At 37.8% G+C, this 16,342-nt stretch overlaps 1 protein-coding gene across 7 annotated transcripts in view; it reads right to left on the bottom strand.

The window, feature by feature from the left end:
* Positions 1-15,650, bottom strand: part of LOC129352880 (rho GTPase-activating protein 8-like) — a 101,050-nt gene extending 85,400 nt beyond the window's left edge. For 3 of the 7 annotated variants that reach the window (XM_055022077.1, XM_055022078.1, XM_055022080.1), the window contains exons 1-3: positions 15,549-15,650; positions 10,033-10,107; positions 7,045-7,142 (exon numbers count right to left, since the gene is read on the bottom strand). The gene's annotated coding sequence lies outside the window, so the exon portion shown is untranslated. Of the gene's footprint in view, positions 1-7,044; positions 7,143-9,561; positions 9,594-10,032; positions 10,108-13,499; positions 15,028-15,548 lie in introns of those variants that run through there. The other 4 variants (XR_008604951.1, XR_008604950.1, XM_055022079.1 and 1 more) reach the window with 3 other exon arrangements.
* Between the last annotated feature and the right edge of the window lie 692 nt (positions 15,651-16,342).

Genomic DNA, 16,342 nt, shown 5'->3' with positions numbered 1-16,342 from the left:
TAAAGTTATTTCAGTACTAAGTATTTAATATAGTGGTGTTTTTATGGAAATGTGATCCACAGTATCATTATTGATTCAAACTCTTCTTCACTCTGCTTTGCTTCCATCTCTGTGCCACAATCCACAGATGTCTCCTGCCGTCCCTGAAACAAAGCGCTCTGGGTGGTTGCCCAAATCGCCCATGTCAAAAACCACAACTATCTGCACCATTAAACATAGTAATTACGGCAATGCAATATCGGTAAACAACACTCAACCATGAACCCTGTCCAAGGCGCAACAAACAAGAAGTAACCAAGCAGAAGGATTACTTCAAAATTGTTTGAAACAACACTATCACTTATAGTAATGACTAAATTATATTTGTTATCGCTTGTGTTGATTAAGTTATAAATTCTGTCCTCTACCAAAGAAATCTGCATATTTGTTTACCACAATATAGTGAGAAAACATATTCAGAAAAAGAAGAATTTAAAAGTTACCAATATGCCAAGAAGAAAACCAAGATCTCACAGTCTCCAGAGCAAAATGTGTAGCTTGGTTCAAACAGAACAATTATCTCAAAAACAGCAACAAAACTACAACACAATGGATGAAAAAGACAAGAATCAGTGGCCTATTCAAAGTCCTGACCTCAGTCAAGAGAGCTGCCCAGAAACTAATTTGTACAAACTGAGTAAAGAGTGAACCAAAAACAAACAACTACCGGGAGTTTTTTCAGCTGAAGGCTTCGCTACTAAAAGCTGACAACCCACTTGGTGAAGTTACTTTTAACCAAAACATCTTTAGGGGTTAAAAAAATAAAGACGCTAAACGTTTCCTATGTGACACCCAACAACGAGCTCCTGATTTTTATGATGTGATTAGATGGGATCAACGTGGGCAAAGTCAAAGTGGAGAACAAACGGTGAGCAACAACAACAGCTACAGCAGCACATGTTGATGTGATGAGGCTAAAATAATCCGGCATGTGAAGCAGCTCAGGGAGTCCGAACATGTTGATCCTGCCGGACATTAATGTCACTTGTAAAAGCAGGGTCAAAAGGTCAGAGAAAACTGAGAACAGGAGTTATTATGTAAAATTCAGGGTTTTATGTTGGAAAGAAATTAAATGGCATGAACAATAAGCATAAAATATTTAATTAAAGATGGCAGAAGGAGGAATAGCGGTTGCTACAAAAACATCAAAACAGAAAAAGGTGAAAGACGAGAATTAAAAAGGCAAATCAAGGTTAAAATTTGAGGAAATCACAAACATGACCTTCAAGAACAGAAGAAGAAAAAAGATAGAGATGAATTAAGAAACCCTAAAACTAATTGCAAAACAAAAAATGGCAAAAACAAGATGGACAAACGAAAAATAAAAAACAAAAGTAGAAGAAAATGGAAACAATTTTCCATTTTCCATTAAGACAAATTTAAAAAGACAAAAGAAAAAAGAAAATGTCATGAGAATGTCAGAATGCTTAGACAACATGAAGCAGAAGACAAAACTAAGCAAAAGATGATAAAGAAGGAGGAAAAAATCAAGGGTAAAACGGTCTGGCAGTCTGGAAATTAAATTAAATTAAAAGAACTTACAGAAAAGAGAAAATAAGAACGTCATCAAAAATACACAAAATAATAAAAGGAAGCTAATGCAAAATGTCATCACACAAAAGCTTTTCTTTCTGTTGCTATTGTCTAATCTGAACATATTGTCCCTAATGTATCAAAGAAATGTAATAAAAACGACAAAAATAATAATAATCACTGCTAGTTTGAACCAAATTAGCATGCGCGTGCTAACATTAGCATAGTTATACTAGCCTCTATAAACAGTAATCATGATTTTCGGACTCAGGAAAAATGACCAAGCAAAGCTTTGTGCATTTTTATGTGCCTGAGAAGCTCTGGGAAGAAAATGACGCCACATCCTACTAAACGGTTTGTGGAGATAAGAAAACAAAAGGATTTGCTAACTGTAGTCTTGCTAATTGTTATGTTGATGACATTTATCATTTGCAGTACTCTATCAAACTACAACAACATCTATACTCACCGTGTTGGGGTGTTTAAATAAGTTACTGAGCACTGAACATACAACGAATCAGGCTTTAAAAAGGGTTTACCGCGGCTTAACTTAAACTACACTCAAATATTTGAAAATTATCTCTTTGGGACCAAACCAGATTCAGCCCATGAGCCCTTACTTTTCTAAATCCACCCCTGCACCGTGTTTTTACAGATCAGCTAAACCTTACTTCACATCCTTCTGAAAAGAGTTACTATCATAGTTTAATATTAATATTACGCAAAAGGTCAGTTTTCTCCCACGTTTATTAGCCTGGCGGGCCACCAGGCTTTATTTGCACCCCCACCAGGCTAAGCACTGTATTATTCTTTATTTCAGCAGTAGAAGTGATAAAAAAAAACAGGTTAAAGAGGGAGACTGAAATCTGGTGTTTTCTTTTTTATTTTTATTATTATTCACAGGAAATCCATAATCACTTCTTGTCTCTACCGGTCTCCATGCTAGCAACTTCAGCTAATAAAGTTACGAGTCACAGATAAATGACCAGAAGATTTTGGACTTTTTAATTTAGGATGGAACAAATGAAGTGATGAAAATAATTGATATTTTGAATGTATTTTATTTTTTGCATTTTTTTTAAAGACTTTATAGTTGGTGTTTATGTATTTTTAATAATGTCTTACAATAAAAGACATTATTAAAAATGTCTTTCAACTCAAAAACATGGCAGGTTTCTGGATGTCTGCCTTCGCGCCTCTACCATCAGGCTTAGCAGGTTTTCTGGGGGAAACGATGGAAAGGCCAGAAGGATTTCTTAAAATTAGTGTGTGCTTTCTTTATAAGAGACATTTAGACTCCAGCATCATCTTATTTTAATGTTATTATAGTATTTATTCCTGTCATTCAAAGGGGATATTTTCCTGTCTGCCTTTTAGTGTTTGTGTTAATCCATCACATTCTGGGTTTGCACTACATGCATCATCTAAACCTAAAAACACAGAAGTCCACAACTCTAAAGTCATATCTGCAGAAAAGAAGAAATAAAGGATGGACAGTGCATATTCCTTTACCCTAATACCTCTGCTCTTTTTAAATATGTAGTTTCTCCCCGTTTTGCTCTGTGTGAATCACATCGAGGCCGGACAGTAAAGGAGTGTGTTGTAAACGAGAAGAGCTGCTCTGTGTTTGTGGAGAGGAGCGGCAGCCTGGAGCAGAGTGCATGTTGGGTTAGTGTGGGTGGATGCACAGGGAGATCCACAGGAGGACAGAGGAGGAGGTAGACAACCAAACATATGGAGGCTTTCTATTTGAGGAAAGAGGAAAAGTACAGAATCAGAGGAGAACAGACTTGTTTACTGAGGATTTACTTTACAAGGTGGTGGTGAAAGTCAAACTATTATCTTAAGAGTTTAAATTTTTCTTAGTTTGCTAATCTGCAGCAAGTAGGAATATGAGAAAAAGTGTTTAGTTCATTGGGAAATTGTTTTTTTATTATTATTATTTCCCAAATTCCAATTTAATTTTTCCAAAATTCCACATTTTAACTCAAAAAGTGGTAAATTATGGAGTGTCATTTCAATTACCATAAAGTTTCACCACTATCACAAAGTGAAAGATCTTCTCAGGTATTTAAAGATCTAAATACCTTATACATGTTAAATCAAAATGTTCTAAAAATGTTTTAGAGTTTAAATCAACACCATAATATGTATTAAAAAAAACATAAAAACAGCTAAATCTTGTGTACGATTCCATATAAGTCCGTCTTTTTGTGTTTGCTCACATTTTGGAATTGCTATACCAAAAAATTTGTTTTTTTTACTTTCTTTTCTAAAGAAATATATTTATTAATACCTTGAAAATGCCTAATTGAAATTCAAGCAGTTTCAAGGATTTTAAGCACCCGTACAAAGCCTATAAAAAAAGTCTAACATCAACCATGAGATTCATAACAATCCGAATGCAGAGCATGTAAGAACCTCATATCAGTTCTCAGGTATTGTGGTAGGGGGCGGGTTGGGTTTGTTTTGCACCAGGAGAACTTAAGCAACCATGAATCGTGTATATATCAAAATATTCCAGTCCAATTTTATGCCAAATAATCCCAAGAACAAACAAAACCCTACAATAAAAAGGCTAAAAAAGGAAAATCGTCTGCTTGATCCACATCCTATCAGAATCATTTGAATTTCTATCACAAGCATTAAGAAGGGTCATGCATCAAACTATATAAGTATTATATACGAAACACATTTCCTAAAAGAGCCACAAAAACCCGTTAAACTCGGACTGGACGTTGACGCCAGTCTGTTGTCCTTTCTGCTTGTCTTCCTGCCACCTTTGGCTCCTGACATCATCTCATGCAGCGTCTCGGGTGTCTAAATCAGCTGTCTGGTTTTGCACTTTGCACCTTGTAACCCAAGAGTTCGTGCCGATCCTTCTGTCTGTGTTGGCTGCAGTTCACAATCATCCATCATTTAAAGGGCTGCTTTCGAGAGCTTTGTTTGGTATCAAAAATTTAGCCCTGCTGTCCTTGCGCCAGCAGACTGACCGGGTGCTTCTCTGCAGGACTGGAGGATCTTTAAGCAACTTTAAACTACGCAGTTCAGAGTAGAACAGGAAGTCAGAGTCCCCACTTTTAATTAGACAATTAACACTAATTAATCTGGATTATTTTATGTGTGCTGTGATAGAATTGACTGAATGAAATCTTTGACCAGTCGGGGCTGCTTGGTAGCACAAAGGGGTGACATTGGGTCATAATGGTAAGCCTGAGTGGTGTTTATGTTTATACAGTTAAGACCAAATTTTTTAAAAACTGTTTCGCCAAGAAGTGGGGCAGAAAATTAAACGGGCACCTTCACCCTAATCTTCAGCTTTCTGCATAGATTCTCCAAAGAAAGAGGGCGGACGGTGGGACAGTTGGTTGGATGATCAGTAGAGGTCAGGATGAACGCATTCAGGGTAAATTAATCAGATCAATAAATAGGTGAATTATTGTTTGGAAATTGGAAAATTCTGCTGTGATAATTCCCTCCTTCATTTCATCTGAATCCCTTCTTTCTCTTCCTCCATCCCTCTGTGGATGAATTCTGCGTCTCTCTCTGTCCATCTCCTTTAACAGCCACTTTCATTCTTCCCTCTCGAGGTTTCAAGCAGATTTTTCAAAGTGAGCCGGCTCCACTCTCTCCTTTCTCTCTGCTGCTTCTGGATAAATACGCTGATTTTCTGGCCTTAAAATAGAAATCCGCATGACATATTTTTACATTACTGCTGGTGATGAGCATGATGGGCTGTCGATGGGTCGCCTTAACGAAATGTAGCCTCCCAAATCCCCTCTCTGCTGCACTTAATCTACTGTGAGAAGAGGGAGTGGGCTGTGAACCAAAAGACTGACAGAGGAGGTGACTCCACTTACGTAACGTCACGGAGGAGGATGGACCGCCGTTCAGGACAAACACACACATTTTAGCTTTTAATGTCCGTCTACAACCACGTTTGCTGAAAAATATGGACCAAAATCAACAATACCATCTCACAACTTCATCAGAAGCAGCTAAAAGACAAGTGTGGAAATCACCAAAATTTGCAAATCCATTGCCTACAAGTGGGCAATAAATCAATGTTGTTAATTTGGTTTTTGAAGATGTGAATTTTTGGAAAGTCTGGAGGTTTTTCAACAATGCATTCCTTCACTTATTACTAATCTTTAAAAGCCTGAAATGTCCATCCTAATTTTTTGGCTAATACCATTTTTTGTGTCTGAAACGTTGCTAACTGTAGAAAGGAAGTTGCTGAGTTGGTAACAGTGATGTGACTGTTGATAAATGTAAACATTCAGACATGACCAGGTGGAGATCCCTGATCACCGATTATCAATAAAATCAAAATTAAGGAAATCAGCACAGATAAATCAGCTGGCCAACAACTCAGTGCACTCTGGTGATGTAACCAGGAATCTTTCCCAAAACATTTGTGCATTTTCTATTTAATAAATCTAAAGATTTGTAAATTGTTCTGTATAAGATTTTCACTAATGGACCTTTTACTCAAAGATACAAAATAAAATAAATACCAGACAGAGATTTACAAAGGAGAGACAAAAGCAAATGAGGTGAATAAGCAATGCTTGCTAAGAGACAGAAACTTTTAAACTACTTTGAATAAGTAACTAAACTTGTAGGATAAGTTTCAATGTATGTAGGATGGATTGCCATACTTCAACAGTCTTCAGTCAGAAGCATCTTCAGATTGTTGCAACACTGACTGCAACTGAATACTAAGTTTTACTCAGGTAAATGTCTTGTAAATGCACACAATAATAATCAGTATTTTGTCTGTTTTTTTCCCAGTCCATAAATAAAGGATGAGAAGTTTTTAACCAAGAAAGCTTAAAGAGTTCAGGATGAAGATGACGGTCCTAACATGACCATCGGTGGACAGGTGGCGTGTTGAGATGCGGCCAGAGCAGCAGACATGTGAAAATCACATGCAGGGACAAGTGATAAGCTGCTGCTGGCAGACATGCTAATTATAGACAGATTAAAGCACCAACAAACAGCTCTCCATTACACTTTAATTAGGCTGGTTTTGTTCTCCATACTTCAGTTTTACTCTCACATTAACTGCAAGAGTCATCACTCTCATGTACTGATCCCTGCTTTATTTTTACTTTAGGAGCTGAAGATTCATTTGGTGATTATACAAAAAGGAGACCTAGTAAACTGGCATTCTACAAGGACGTCTAAAAGTGCTCCCTCGGTTTTGTTTTCTATAGTTTCATTGAACAACAGCAATGTAAAATCAAAATCCAGAGGACCGTTTGTTAAGTCCACATAAACTAAACAAATTTAGATATGTGTTTTTTGGCCCAAAAAAGCTGCAGTCATTTGGCTCAGATACTAAGAAAAAAACAGATACAGCTAATTATAGCATGTAAAACAGAGAAAACTAATTGAGATCAACCAGCTATTGATTGACATGAGCAGTTGTTTTCTACTGACAGAGAACAGAATGAAAGATTTTCTTACCAGATTGACTTTATGCTCACAAACAACTGGTGCTGTCGCTTTGGCTGCTAACTTCCTGTTCGAGTTGTGTAGTGTTCTCCTGTCCCCGCTTTGATTTCCTTCAATCCAAAGAACAGATCAGATTATTTTATAATTCAAAGGCAAAAAGTTGTTTTCTACAGCACACAACAGAATTTCCTGCAGAGACGTAGAAGAAGCGATAATTTCATTATTTTTCAGTACAGAATTGAAGAACCAATGAAATAAGCAGTTACACATACATGTATTTTCAGATATATTCCTAATCTACACTAAATCCTAAAAAACTGTTATGGGATTTTATGGATTAATAATGACACTTTCTCATTTGTTGTGTCATGCGGTCAAAGCCATAGGGTTACCTAAAAAAAGAATAAATAGTTCTTATCATCACTTTTATCATTATCACAATAGTACCACAAAATGATAAAATTTTAAGTCTATGTCGTCCACCTCTAAAGTAAGTGAAGATATAAAAATCAGATCTGGTTTAAATTGCATAACTCTTTGTTAGACCACATCGTGACGTTTTAATGATCAGAGAAATGACTCCGCCCTGCTGGAGCGATTTCCCCTCCCTGTTTCCGCTCTGCTTTGGTATCCATCAGCTACCTGACGCTCTTTAGCGGCTGATATTTTGATAACAGCGCTCCGTCTCCCTTTACAGACTCTTATACAGCCTACTGTCTGCTCAGGAAAGTGAGGATGTTAAAAATGCATAAGATCATGCGATACATAAGAGGAACAAAGCAGAGTCTGGGAGGAGCTCCTGACTTCAAATTAAATACTTAGAGGTTCTTTTGTGTCCAAATGTCGTCATTTTGAAAACCGATAATGAGTTTATGTTTGGTTAATAAGAAGCTAATAAAGAGGAGGCAGCACAAAGAGGAGAAATAAAGCTTCCTGCTTCTCTGGGAGCCACCCGGGCTTCCTGCTGGGAGTCCATATGGCTGCAGACTCAGGAAGACCTGAAACCCAATTGGGTTGACCGCTTGTTGCTTTGCTGTCTGGTGTTTCGTGCTGGAGGAACCCGTCTGGTTCGGTTCATCCTCTCTTCGCCTGAATGCGTCGACGTAAGCGTTGGAACGCTCCAGTGGAAAATGAAACTCAAGGAGGCAGGTGAGCCATGTCTGGATGAAGCGGCACGGGTTTCTGCAGCTTAGAAGTCAGGAATTTCACACTAATTCCAAAAAATCTGAAACTTTCATTTTGACTTTAAATATACCTAAAATTTCCCAAATGTTAACCCATACTGATAAAAAAAACCTGTACTTGGGATAACAAAATTAAAAAAGATAATTGTATAAAACTTTAAAAATAAAGCTAATTAATTAAAAACAGCAGTCCTGCTTTTATCATTATGGCCAGCAGGGAGTAGTTTATACAAACTGAACAAAAGAAAATACACTATTGTTTATATTGTGGAATGGGAGAATAAGAAAAATAGCCAACTTAGTTCAGTTTACCATGACTAATAAAGTTCAGTATAATTTCAGTTCAGTCCAAACAGGTGTAGCAAAACAAAAATGTAGCAGTCACTTAATTAAATCAAGTTTATCGTCTAAGTCCCAGTTTTCACTTCATTTAGGGACCATTGGAATGATTTTTGTGTCCCGAACTATAATTACGGAATGATACAAGCCCCAGGAAAAAGAGAGGCTGTTTATTTTTAATTAGGCCAAAAACATTATACACAACTTAAAATCTTCCAACAGTGGATAAGAAAATAATTGTAATTTATTGGACTTAGTTACATAAAACAAGTATTTTCAAATAAACCTGTTGTTACAGCAGATAATAGAATTTTTTTTTTATTGTTTTTAATTTATGAAACAGAAGATAAAAACATCTACAGGATGTAAAATGAAAACTAATGGTTGTTCAAAATTATATGTCAAAATTACATTTGTAAGAATGGTTTTATACTGTGAAAAGGAGGGAAGGAGTTTGTGGGAATAAGCAGCAAAGATATTTTTGAATTCAATTTCAAAGTCTGTTTTAATCAATAGCAGCATTAATAAAATTATCAATAAACTGAGATTGAATAGTGTACACTGATGGTGAGTGGAATGCTCACTTTAATCCTGTTTAATTAAATTAGCGTCGGATTAATAGCAAAAACATCAGTAATATTTTTGTGTACTAGTTAAATTCTGGCTTGTTGTTTGCTTTTTTATGTATATAAATTAAACCACCAAAACGTGTTCATACAAAAACAAAAAGGTATTTAGATTTTTTTGGTGGTGTTAAATTCGTATTTTCAATGAATGATAAATAAAGTTACACAATAAATGTAGTAATTTTTGTTTAATCTGCTGTTTATTTAAAACGTAATCTCCGTTAGCGTTAGCATGGCGTAGCACACAGAATATCTCGCATTATCTGGGCTAATATCTTCATAAACCGTTTCATTTGGCGCATTGTTCAACCAATCACCGAATAACAGTTATATATTTCAAAATATATCAATGTTTAAGTTTTTGAAGAGTTTTTACTGACCAGAAAAGGTGAAAATAGCTGGGTTACAAAAATAGCTGGGTTACAAAAACACGTAGCGCTTCCGTTAGCATTTCAGAATGACGCGAACTGTACTCCGCCCTCTAGTGACAGCATGTGGAATTACGCCAAAGGAATGCACAAGTAAAACCGCTAAAATGACCCAAATGAAGCATAAACATACATTTTCAATATAGCAAATATGTATATTCCTGTGGCTGTTCCACAGTTTTACATGCAATTGTTTTCTTATACGTTGATTATTTTATTTCTCAAGTCTGACCAAAATACATTGGAGGGCAAATAGACCAGCATTTCTTGCCTCTAGAAAAAATAGTTTAACAATAGAAAACTAAATATGCAATCATATATTTATTTAGTTCAGTCATCCCCCATATGTAGATGATTTTTTTTCTTTGGTTCCTTCAGTTTTGGCTGTTATTTCCACACTAATTAGAGTTCAGACATCTTTACCTGCCTGCCAGCCTCACTTGGCTGCATGTCAATCCTCCCTCCATCCCAAAAATTGCAATATCCGATGATCAAAACCTGCAAACAATGCATAAAAATAAAGGATGTTTTTACAATGATGAAATAGATACACAGAATAAATGAATACAGTGAAAAAAGGATTTCCGGTTTTAGCTAAAAATAAAACAAAACTGGACCAAAACCTATTTCTGTCAAATCTGAAGCCATAAAGACCCCCTGATAACATGATGAGATGCAGGAGCATCACCCTGGATGATGCTCACAGTGATTCAACACTCTGCTAATACAAGTTATTTCTGTCAAACTGGCATGAAGAAAAGGTGAAGTCACTATGAGGAATTCGGGAGCAGACTGGTGCTGTTGATCCCTGGAGCTGCAGCGGTGACTCTCTGGTAAAGACCACGTTATGAAGTCGTGTATTTAAAGTGTGCTCAGATGGATGAACGTGCATCTCGTCCTCTGGGCCTGTGCATCATTTACATAAGCCTGCCCTTTGTTATTTTTGTTTTTTTCCCCCCTTGTGTTTGTTTTTTTGGTGCTTTCGTCACACTGAGGCTCACTGCCCCGCAGCGAGGCCGACCACAGGACGGGACGGCGTGTCTTTAATCCACACTGACAGTGGATACTGGTTCTCTGCTTGTGTGAGTGCACATACTGTAAGGACTCGGCTGCCTTTTAAGGCCAGAGACCCAACCCTAAAAATAGGAGCTGTGAATAATATGTCAAAACAATCGTCTTCAGGACAAAGGACATTTTGTAGACATGTCTTTGGAGGACAAAAGAGCTGATTGGGCTTGTGTCAGATTAGAGAAGGTCAAAGAGAACGTAGATGCTCAGAGGTCATCATGACGAGAAACAAAACTACACTTAGAAAAATGAAACATCTTCCCATTGATCATTTTGCAAAATTTTGTTTAGCATTAGTTTGAGAACTGTCCTTTAAACCCGAAGAATTAAAAATACCCCTGACAGACAGTTGAAATAATCAATGCAACGAAATAGAAACTTTCTCAAGATCTTTAGGGGACTTTCTTTTTTTTTCTTTTTATCCTAGAAATGTTCTTCAGGTGACATAAGGCTGACTTTGCAACCGCCTTTATGTGTCTCTGAAGATTCATATCTGAGTCCATCACAACATCCTGGTTTCAGCCTGTAATAACAGAAATCTAGGTCGTTTCTCTTTGGGTCAAAAATAATTACTTTAGTTTTGTCTCTGTTCAGGTGAAAACAGTGATGGTCATCTGGTGACACTGCAATGCAGACAGCATTTAGATAAACTAAAAACAATTTGCAAGTTAAATATAAAAATATTTCAATATTTTGCTAGCAAATTAAATATGTAGTTTGGAGATATGACATTTCTAAACGTATAAACAACACGGTGAATACATGACTTTAAAAAATGAATGCATTTGTTTCTTCTAAAGACTAAATAAACCAAATTTTGCTGTAAATGTTTTACTGTGTGACTTTACAAACTGCAGTCCATGGGTTCTGCCATAATTCATGCTGATGTGAATTTTACACACACACACACACACACACACACACACACACACACACACACACACACACACACACACACACACACACACAAACACACACACACACACACACACACACACACATATCTACACATACACATATATGTGTGCGTGTATACAGTATATATACAGTCGTGTGTACAGTATATATACTGTGCACACGACTGTATATATAAAAAAAATTTCCCTTCTCACCCACCGCGGGTGGTTCTTATCCTCTGAGCTCGGGTCCTCTTTATATATATATATATATATATATATATATATATATATATATATATATATATATATATACACAGCAGGGTGCAAGATACTGGCAGGGAAAGCGTACATGGAATGACATAACCAAGTGGCAGGCATAGTGTACAGAAACATCTGTGCAGAATATGGACTGGAAACCCCGAGATCAAAGTGGGAAACGCCCCCAAAGGTGGTGGAGAACGCCAGAGCTAAGATCCTGTGGGACTTCCAGATCCAGACAGACAGAATGGTAATGGCGAACCAACCAGACATTGTCGTAGTGGATAAACAACAGAGGAAAGCCGTTGTGGTAGATGTAGCAATACCAAGTGATTGCAACATCAGGAAAAAGGAGCACGAGAAACTGGAGAAATACCAGGGCCTCAGGGAAGAACTGGAGAGGGCCTGGAAGGTGAAGACCACAGTGGTGCCTGTGGTCATCGGGGCCCTCGGGGCAGTAACCCCCAAACTGGAGCAGTGGCTACAACAGATCCCAGGAACAACATCAGACATCTCAGTCCAGAAATGTGCAGTCCTTGGCACAACCAAGATACTGCGCAGAACCCTCAAGCTCCCAGGCCTCTGGTAGAGGACCCGAGCTCAGAGGATAAGAACCACCCGCGGTGGGTGAGAAGGCAATTTTATATGTATATATATATATGTGTGTGTGCGTGTGTGTGTGTGTATGCGCGTGTGTAGATATGTGTGTGTGTGTGTGTGTGTGTGTGTGTGTGTGTGTGTGTGTGTGTGTGTGTGTGTGTGTGTGTGTGTGTGTGTGTGTGTGTGTGTGTGTGTGTATGCGCGTGTGTAGATATATATGTGTGTGTGTAGAGAGAGCTAGCTAAATGAAAGATGTTAATGGTAGCTAAATCTCGCTAGCTAGCTAAGCTAGCACACACACACATCGTTAGATTGATAGGTAGAATCTGAAAAATATTGATGAATCCTGGTCTCAAAAGTTTTTTTAGGGACAAACCATCACACGTGGTGAAAACCCAAAGAAAACAAGTATTAGTTTGACAGTTAAGATTAGTATATAGGTAGAACTGCATAGGGGAAAAGCTTTAAATTTGACTTGTTATGCTAATTTGATCAGGTTACGATAGGTTTACTGTTTATACAAAACATGTTTACCACTTTTTACATAATGACACTTCAGTCTGGTCAGTATTGATGTACAAATGTACAACTGTACAGCTTTGAAAAGCAGTAGTGGAGCCTCCTGTACAACCAACAAGAAAGCAGCAACCAGCTGCTGGAAATAACTACTTGTCATTTCCAGGAGCCAGGTATTGGTTGCCAGGCATCGGTTAGTAGATAATGGCACAGTGCCTGTTGATTGTGACTCAACAATCGTGAGGTTTTAGGATTTACTTAAAAAACATTAACTTATTGTCAAAAAACAGATAGGTGTTTTATCTGTTTTTTGACAATAAGTTCAGAAGAAAACATTCTTCTAATGTTTTAAAAGCAAATGGAAGAACAAAAATGTGTGAAACATCCCTTTTGCATAACCAGCGCCCTATAAATGGAACTTAACGAACAATTCCTTGTGATCAGTTTTTCCAAATCAAACAAATCTGGTCTGAAGTGTGTTATGTATAATTTAGATCTGAATTATCTTCTCATTATTCATCTTATGTTTAATTCAAATAGATCTCATACATCTCATCTGTCTGAGTCTCAGAGATCAGTTCTTCTTTTTGTGGCCTTCATGGTTGCATCCACCAGTACAGCTTTCTCCTGAGTGAGCCTCTGAAGGTTTCTTCACAGATGCTCTCGGTGAGGACTTCCTGATCCTGTTCTCTGGCTGCTTTTTCTCAGATTTCCTTAGGAACAAATTACACATCTGTACCCAAACGCCCTTCCTCGTCGTCTCTTCTTCCTGATTCGTTCTCATCTCTCCTGTTTTTCTTTCAAATGAACCTTCTGCTTCACACTTCGGCTTTCCAAAGGAAGAAAAGAAGCCTTCTTTGTTGCTTTTGTTTTTTGTCTGGACTGAGTTTTTTTCTACAGGCCTTGGGATTTTTCTCTCCAGTTCAGTTTCTTTCCTCTTCTCCAGGTCAATCAGCACGTTCTGCAATGACTCCATGATTTCCTGGAGGACAGTCGAGCTTTCTTTCCACTCTTCTTGATATTTTCTTTCGAAATCCACAAACCTGAGCTCTTGCTCTCGCTTTCTAATCCATGCCTTCGATTCTTTATTGTCTTTCTCCAGTTGAGTCTCTTGTTCCATTTCCCACTGATCCTGTTGCTTAAAAATACTGTCTAGATTTTGGGTTACAGTCCACTTGCCCCTTTTTTCTTTCTGAAGAAGTTTTTCCTCCATTTTTAGGATATTTTTGGATGTTCTGAGTTTTTCCTTCTTCCTCCCGTGCTTCTCCGTCTCCCGCAGATTTCGCCACTCATCGACTGACGATCTACACTCCCGTTGGAAACTTTCTATTTCTCTCGCCAGCTTCTCTTTTTCTTCCTTGATCTTTTTCTGCATTTGCTGCATTATCTCTTGCCGCTCGTCCAGTTTCACTGTAATTCTATGCAGGTTTTGGGATACGTTATAGAAAGTTGCTATCTCTTCTTGTATTTTTTGTGTCTCCATTTCCGCTTCCATCTTTGACTTTGTTAGTTTGATTTCTTCGGTCAACAGTTTTATGTCCGACTTCTTCAAGCGCTCCCACTCCTTTGCAAGTGCTTTCACTTGCGAAATAATAATTTCTGTGTCGTTGACTAAATTTGGTATCAGTTCCTCTATGTCGCGCTCCATTTTGTTGATATTTTGCTCTTTCTCATTTTGTTTTTCCTTTATCTTCTTAAGGAAGTCATACTTCTTCTTAAGTCTTTTCCTCTCATTGTCCATTTCTTCCATTGCTTCAACAAATTCTAATTGTTTTTGAACTTCCTGGCATTCTTTTGCAATTGTCTGGCCTTTTTCCATTTCCTCTTTCTCTCGATCCAAATTTTTCCTCATCGTTTCCAAGGCTTTCTGATCTGATTGTTCCTCTTGAAGAGCCGCCATTTTCTCCCGAATCTCTGGATTTAGTTCAGTGTCAAACTTTTCTTCCTTCTCTTCAAAATCTCTTTCCAGATCTGTCATGTCTCTCGTAGAGTCTAAAATATCTTTATCAACTTGATATCTTGATACTGAATGGGTTTCCCCTGAATCTTCCAGTCCTTTTAGACCGTGCTCTGTTCACTTGAGTGATGATTGTTCATCAAAGTTTACATCGAAACTCTGATCACAGGTAACTGATGGCTTTGTGACATCACTGGAGATACTTATGACATCATAACGGAGGATTCAGCAGCTTCAAACAGGAACTTTCAGACTCAATTTATATTTACGTAAAACAAAAATAATTTGTGAAACTTCTTAAAGAGATGAAGGTATTTTCTTCTACGGGACTTTATTTTACATTATTTATATGGTGGGCCCACAATCCAAATTATTTACAGAAAGTCAGATTTTTTTTGTTTAATCTATTTAAAATATTTGAAAGTAAAAGTAGAAAATCTTCACACGCTACTGACTGGCGTTTGCAAAACCGCCAATGATGAAGCACCATTTATTTTCCTTTAGTTATGTTACTAAGTAACATAACTAAAAATAACTGTGTTATATTATATTTTAATGAGATAAGACTGATAAGTTTATGCGTATTCGCATAAGTTTATGCGAATACAACATTTTTTCTATGTTTATGTCAGTACAGCTACCTGAGTAAAAGCTTTGCTTCAGCTCTTCTGCACTCAGTAGCAGATTGCTGTCTTCATCCCCCAGAAGGACTCTGTCTCCACCTGGTGGACCATGAGCGACACTGCAGGTCAGTTTTTCAAAGTGAAAAAAAACAACAAAAGCCAACACAAATCCCCGCTTCCAGTACACAATCCATCACATCGCAGTGGGAGGGAGGCTGTGCTCGCGTGGAGACTCGCCTTGGCAACTGGTGAGTACTACCCTGGAGTCGCCATGGCAACCTGTGAAGAGAGGAGGAGATGTCAAAAACTGAGGGTGGAAAATGGAGGGAGAGGAGAGACAAAGTAACAAATGGCTGACATGACATGATGCAAGAATGAAAATCCCCCCTCAGGTTGTGGTTCCTGCTAAACATAAATAAATCTTCAAACCCAACAAAAGCCTCCAGCAAGGATTCAGTTGTTCCCTAAATTACATTTTCCCTCATGTCTTCTTGTTTTATTGCTCCGTCGGAGTCGCGTCCCTGATGTGTGACCTGTTTTAATCGGAGATAAAGTAGGACAGCCTCTTCCTGCTGGGCACTTCTCAAACAAATGCAGCTCCCTCCCACAACGCAGCGAAAACACGACCGAATGGCGGAGCAGCAGAGGCGCTGCTGGCCTCATGTCAGCAGCAGAAACCAACAGCAGACTGAGCTGCATCTCTTCCAACGCAGAGCCAGACGCTGCACTGAGCGCATGGTTAGCTTCATAACTGAAGAAGTTACTCTTCTTATATACATTGGGAAATAAAACGTCTAATTGTTCCCTCTCAA

The sequence above is a fragment of the Poeciliopsis prolifica genome, unplaced genomic scaffold, assembly GCF_027474105.1.
Source record: "Poeciliopsis prolifica strain line A6 unplaced genomic scaffold, Auburn_PproV2 SCAFFOLD081, whole genome shotgun sequence".
Taxonomy (NCBI): Eukaryota; Metazoa; Chordata; class Actinopteri; order Cyprinodontiformes; family Poeciliidae; genus Poeciliopsis; species Poeciliopsis prolifica.
Note: the sequence above shows the minus strand (reverse complement) of the source record. Positions and strands in the feature narration are given on the sequence as shown.